At 36.5% G+C, this 6,554-nt stretch overlaps 1 pseudogene; it reads left to right on the top strand.

The window, feature by feature from the left end:
• The first annotated feature begins 575 nt into the window (after positions 1-575).
• On the top strand, positions 576-5,544 carry LOC129143690 (zinc finger protein 705A-like; annotated as a pseudogene).
• The last annotated feature ends 1,010 nt before the right edge of the window (positions 5,545-6,554 follow it).

Here is a 6,554-nt window from a genome sequence, read left to right as displayed (position 1 = left end):
CTTGATTATTTCCAAGTTCCAAGGGGAAATACAAAAGTCGGAGTTGAGTGAAAGTAAAAGTGGAGTAAGGCTTCAGGAGGCTGTGGTGGGTGTTGGAGAAACATTGCTAGGGCATAAAGCTAGGATAATAAAATCTGAGAAACCCCAGTGTTTATCTATAGGTGGAAATCATATTCCACATGTAGATGGAGTCAGGGATCCCTGTGTTTTAAAATCAGCGACGAAATTGAATATCTGGACTTGTGCCAATTAACATACAAAACTCCGTGCTTTTGATGTTATCATTCACAAGATATCTGTGTTCCTTCTTGGTTAGCAACCATAGTCATAGGCTTCCTAATTTTGACCACAGGAAAAGAGGAGAGGCCTCTGCGTGTCTGTGTCTGTTGATTAGGCTGTGGTGCAGGTGGTGTCACACTTCAGTGAAAGTCTGGCTTTTCATCACAGGTTGATCTGAAAATTGTGCACAAGACTGGTGTCTCACATATTCTTTCTCCAACCTCAGCTTTTCTTTGTGCCTAAAGTGTCTGCAAGTGGAAATCCGAGGAAGACAGAGAGTAACTGAGTTCCTGACAATGCATTCTCTAGTGAGTAGGGGATGCCTCTTTCTACTGAAATTATACCCATATTGCTGGCAAACGGGCAGTTTTCTCCAATTTGCATGGGTGTTTCATTTTTATTCTTTTTTTTTTTGTTTTTGTTTTTATGATGTAAAATCCACCCAGCCTGGGTGTTCCAAATGCAATCAGGAGGCTTTCAGGTATCTGGCCTCCAATTAAGTTTTCTCAGGACTCTAGGTTGGGTATCGTGTGTCAAAGACTCCTAAATTATCAATATAATTTCTAATATTACACTACTTTATTCCAGCCCCTATTAAGGCTATTTACAAAAAAAAGATATGAAAGGTTTCATTTATATATTTCTTTTTCTTCTATCCATCCTATAATCTCATAGGGAAATAATTGACCCATTAACTGTACTGTTGGCTGAAATAGACTTAGGATTGTGATGAATGCAGGTGATAGAGATGAGTAAGAGCAGAACATCACAGCCCAACAATGAGTCTGATGTTCTAGCAGCTGAGTTCAATAAATCCAGTATGATAGGACTTGGGCAAGAGCTGTGCAGTGTTGAGGGAAAAGAAGAGTTTGATAAAATATATTTGAGCTTTTAAAAACTTTGTGAAAGGACAACTAAAGAAGTCATTATTATTTTTATCCCCATTCATTTTACCTTTTGGTAATTAAGCTTTTTGCCTTCTGGTAGCTGAAAGTAACATATAAGAAATATAATTATTTAATTATGGTTGCACATTCAGAAGAAGGAATATAGTAGATAGAGTACAATTTAGGGTTCTGTGGAAATGCTTTATAAGGGCTAGTTAGAAAAAAACAATGAAGAGGCTTTTTTAATCTTTGAACAAGTGAAGTGACAAGGTAAATTTAAAAGAGGAAAAAATGATAACTGATGTTTGGATTGCCGAGAGAAAGTTGAGAACAGGAGGCTTCATATCACAGGAATCATCAGACTAAGATTTCCTCAGTATAGCAGCCTCAGCGGTCTTGTCTTGTGCTGCTAGACTGTCTTTAAGCCTTGTCATGAACACCTGAATTATATAACATTAGAGAGACTATATGTATGAATTGAATCCTATATTCTGCATAAAGCTTGTTCAGTTCTGAAGAATGCTGGAGTCTGGGTCATTACTTTCTAACTTTTTAATGAGTAAGGGACCAATGACTTATATTTAATAAATATTTGCTAGATAGGAAACACGTTTTCTATTAGTTCATTAGATTATTCAAAACACATCATAGGTCTTTTAACCATTTGATTGGTGAGAAACCTGTGGTTCATCTAGAGAAATAATTTATTTCATCACAGTCATGTTTAAAAAGTAGTAAATCATGGTTATTTGCCTTGTGACAAATCTGTAATTTACTTGAAATTCATAGTAAATTTCATTTTATTTATGAATGTTCAAGTGAAAATTTTATAATCAGTTATGTAGAGGTGATTAACACATTACTGAAAAATATCTGGGTTATATTATGCCACACCTCATGTGATATTTCTTTATAGTAAAGTTTAATGGATTCAGAGTGGGCATATCTCTGTGAGTGAATCTGAAAGGCAGATACCAGCTTAGCACTGAGAATGAACTGGCTGGAACCAAAACACTGATTATTCTGCATACCCAGCTCCTAGCTATGTCATCTCAGCCTTCCCCTTCCGGACATTGAAAGGGATTTCTCTGTCTAAACTAAAATGTCTGTGATGTTTTAGAAGAAAGTGACTTTTGAAGATGTAGCTATTGACTTCACCCAGGAAGAGTGGGCCATGATGGACACATCCAAGAGAAAGCTGTACAGAGATGTGATGCTGGAAAATATCAGTCACCTGGTGTCCCTCAGTGAGTCCCTCAACATTCACGTACATATGTAGACGCACATTCGCTCATTCATTCAAGAAGTGTTAGAACGGCTTCCCCACATCTCACTCTAATCTCTTCTCTGCTTCTCTCACAGATCTCATCTGAAAAAAGTTTGAACTCTCTAAATCTATCTGAAATAAATATCTTTCTTTTTATTTTATTTTATTTAGTTTGTCACTCAATTAGAATGTAGTCTTGACAAGGATTTCATGGTTTCTTTGGTACTCAGTCTCTAATACTCATAACAGACCTGGGAACTTGATGAATATTTTCAATGTATTACATTAAATATTTTCTAAATAACTCTTTTGCTTTAGTCTATGCCTAGGCTGAGACCAATTAGTGAAAACAATAGCAATACCTTTTCCATATAGAACACCAATTATATTTGTAAAATGAATGATTTTTTTGTTGTGCGTGAGAATAATAATAAACACACTGTGCAGAGATTTAATTACTCTCTTTCTGAAAAGATTGTGTATTATGCATTGTGTCTTGGAACTTAGGCATGGACTCAGCATTCATAGGTCCTGACTGTTTTGAATTTCCTTTTCCTGATGGACCTTTGGTTTGGATTTATTTTCTAGTCTCACGTTGGGTCAGAAAAATCCTGGGGAGTTTTCTGTGTTCTAGGTCTTGTGGCCTGAGCTGACCTTCACTGTTTTTATTCTTCCTTGATAGCCTGCCTTACACTTGGTGATAATGCAAATTTATTGACAGTGAACTCAAAACACATGTATTCTTTCCACTAACAGGGTACCAGATAAGCATATCCTATATAATTTTGCAGCTGGAGCAAGGAAAAGAGCTGTGGCGGGAAGGAAGAGAATTTCTTCAAGACCAGAATCCAGGTAAGCAAGAGGGTCCTTTGCTCTAATAGGAGGAGGTGCTTTGTCAATGAATAATATCAGTTGAATATTAATTAGTGGTTTTATTAAATGAGTGATAATTTCTAAAATGTAGGTTAGGCTACTGGAGCAGAATTCCTTAGATGTTATTATCATTTTGTTCATGTGTCAGATGCTACTCTTGTGTCCTCTTTTTTTTCTTTTATTTACTTTTGGGAAAAGGATAATTCATGTACTTGGCTGGGGTTAAACTTTCATATGCTGACTCTTTTCCTGATACCCCTGTGAAGACTATCCCTCTATTTACCTGTCTGATATCTCATCTCCATTTTAACTCTTTTCACATTTTAATTTTAAAAATCTTTTCTAATTGCTGACACTGTACAATCTATTTCTTCTATTCAAGTAGTTTCTTCATTTGACACACTTGCCACATCTAAGTGTCAATTTTTGAAAAAAAGTAAATGGGCCTTGGGGCTTTTCAAACAATTTTATTACCATAATACCAATGTAACAATTTATTTTTCAATTATTTCAGACAGGGAAAGTGCCCTTAAGAAAACACACACGATATCCATGCATCCTATCATCAGAAAAGATGCATCCACCAGTATGACAATGGTAAGTTTTATAGCTGTGTACACCAGTCATCTAAGTTAAAGACATGGTAATGGGTTAAGTTAGTAATGAAGCACAATCACCTGAGTGTAATTAGGCTGGCATTAAGTGCTTTGTAAGCAAAAAAAAAAATTGGATGCTTTGAATTTAGTGAATACATTGACCTGTGTTCTAAACCATAACATGAGATCTCTAAAATAGAACAAGTGCATATACATTGCTCATGCCCAGACATTGAAAGATATTTACATAATCACAATTATGCAGTAACTCTGCAGTTGAGATGTTACAGAAGAGAACATATCTGTGTCTGCAGGAGATAATGTGTATGCAAATGTCAATCTAGAAAAATGACAAGACAAGTCTCAATCATTTTAGGAGATTTATTTGCCAAAGTTAAGGACATGCACCCAGGGGACAGGTGTATGCCTTTCTCCAAAGATGATTTTGAAGGCTCCAAATTTAAAGGGGAAAGGGTGTGATATTGAGAAGTACACAATTTTCATGTAAAAGGTAGGTAGAAAAAATAGTCATTCATGCATTTTTCTGGCTCAGTGAATCTGGATTTTTTTTACATAAGATGACATAAACAAATGAGGCAGAGGAATAATGCAGGAAAGCTGCATTTTACATAAGACAACATAGGCAAAATGGGGCAGGGAAACAATCATATATGCATTTGTGTCTGGTGAACTGGGGATGACTGCACCTGTAAAGACAAGTTATCAGTTTGCATTGCCATGGTGTAATTTTAACAGCTCATGAGGAATTTCCTCATGGGCAAAATATGGGGGAGGCGTGTAGCTTTTCATCTTGTAGCCATATTATTTAGGAACCAGAATGGGGAGGCAGGTTTGTGTGACCCAGTTCCCAGCCTGATTTTCCCTTTGGTTAAATGAGTTTGGGGTCCCAAAATGTAATTTCCTTTCACACAAGAAACATTGGAAAGATTTCAACTGGGGTCTACCACTGAGTGGTTGGCCTAGGATTCAAAGGTAGTGAAATGAATGTATAGATGTATGTGGGTAAACCATTAAGAGCTTTAAATCTTTGCCCCAAAGGAGAACTCTCTCATTCTGGAGGATCCTTTTGAATGTAATGATTTGGGAGAAGATTGCACTCACAGTTCCACAATAACTCAGTGTTTGTTAACTCATAGTGGAAAGAAACCCTATGTCAGCAAACAGTGTGGAAAATCCCTTCGTAATCTTTTGTCCCCTAAAGCACATAAACAAATTCATACTAAACGTAAATCATATAAGTGTAATCTATGTGAAAAGGCCTATACTAATTGTTTTCACCTTAGACGGCACAAGATGACTCACACTGGAGAGAGGCCAAATGCATGTCATCTATGTAGAAAAGCCTTCACTCAGTGTTCTCACCTTAGAAGACATGAGAAAACTCACACGGGACAGAGACCATATAAGTCATCAATGTGGGAAAGTCTTTATTCAATCCTTTAAACTTCGAAGACATGAGAGAACTCACCTTGGAAAAAAGTGCTATGAATGTGATAAAAGTGGGAAAGCCTTTAGTCAAAGCTCTGGCTTTAGAGGAAACAAAATAATTCACACTGGAGAGAAACCACATGCTTGCCTTCTATGTGGGAAGGCCTTCAGTCTGTCTTCCGACCTTAGATGACATGAGAGAACAAGCACGGGAGAAAAGCCATATGAATGCCATTTCTGTGGGAAAGCCTTCAGTCAATGTACTAATCTTAAATAGCATCAGAAAATTCACCCAGGAGAGAAAATTATAAACTTCTTCAGAACATATTCTGACTTTAGATGACACGGTGATAGGAATGACGAAGGTAAGGAATGTGGAAGAGACTTCAGCTGTAGTTGTAGCATCTAAACATGCCAAAGGACTCACATTTTGAAGAAATACTGTAAACAACATGGAAGATACTTCAGTTACCTTTATTCTTCAGTCCACATCAATAAATTCATATGGAAGAGAAATTGTATGACATGTATGTACCAAAGACTTGTTAGTGATCTGAGCATAAATGACATGAGAGAGTTGAAACTGTCAACATAATCAACTAAAAGTCTTCAGCAACAGCTTTAACTTAAAACATGTGGGACTTTCAGTTAGAGAATCTCTAACTCTGCATTCAGTGTGAAAATGTTTTTATTTGCAATTTATTGTCAAATAACATGAGAAAACTTTACTTGGGTGAACCCTTTATTTGTATTTTCTGTGAATAAACATTCAGCCAAGCACCAGGCTTGACGTTCACAAGAAAACACAGTGATAAAATGCTGCTAAAGTGGAAAATAAGAGAGGAAATCCTTCATAAGCTAAATAAGAAGGGAAAGTCTTTCCAAGGACAATGAATTCTCTTGGAATACCAAACTCTTCTTACTGGAGAAGTTATGCAATGAAAAATCATGAGAAATCCTTTCTTCATAGAGCAACACTTGTGGCACATGTGAGATTTCACACTGGACAAAACATGGTTAGCATCTTGAAAGGAGAGAATTCTTTAGTGGTAATTCATTTCTTAGTTGACATTAAGTTTCTCACATCGAGGAGACATCAAACTTGAAAATCACTGTGGAGAAACCTGATAGATTTCTCATCAGAAAAGTGAGTCAAGAAGGTGGACCTCTAGAAAAAAACTCTTAACACATACTTTAGCAAAA

The sequence above is a fragment of the Pan troglodytes genome, chromosome 3 (genome assembly GCF_028858775.2).
Source record: "Pan troglodytes isolate AG18354 chromosome 3, NHGRI_mPanTro3-v2.0_pri, whole genome shotgun sequence".
In the NCBI taxonomy this organism is placed as follows: Eukaryota; Metazoa; Chordata; class Mammalia; order Primates; family Hominidae; genus Pan; species Pan troglodytes.
Note: the sequence above shows the minus strand (reverse complement) of the source record. Positions and strands in the feature narration are given on the sequence as shown.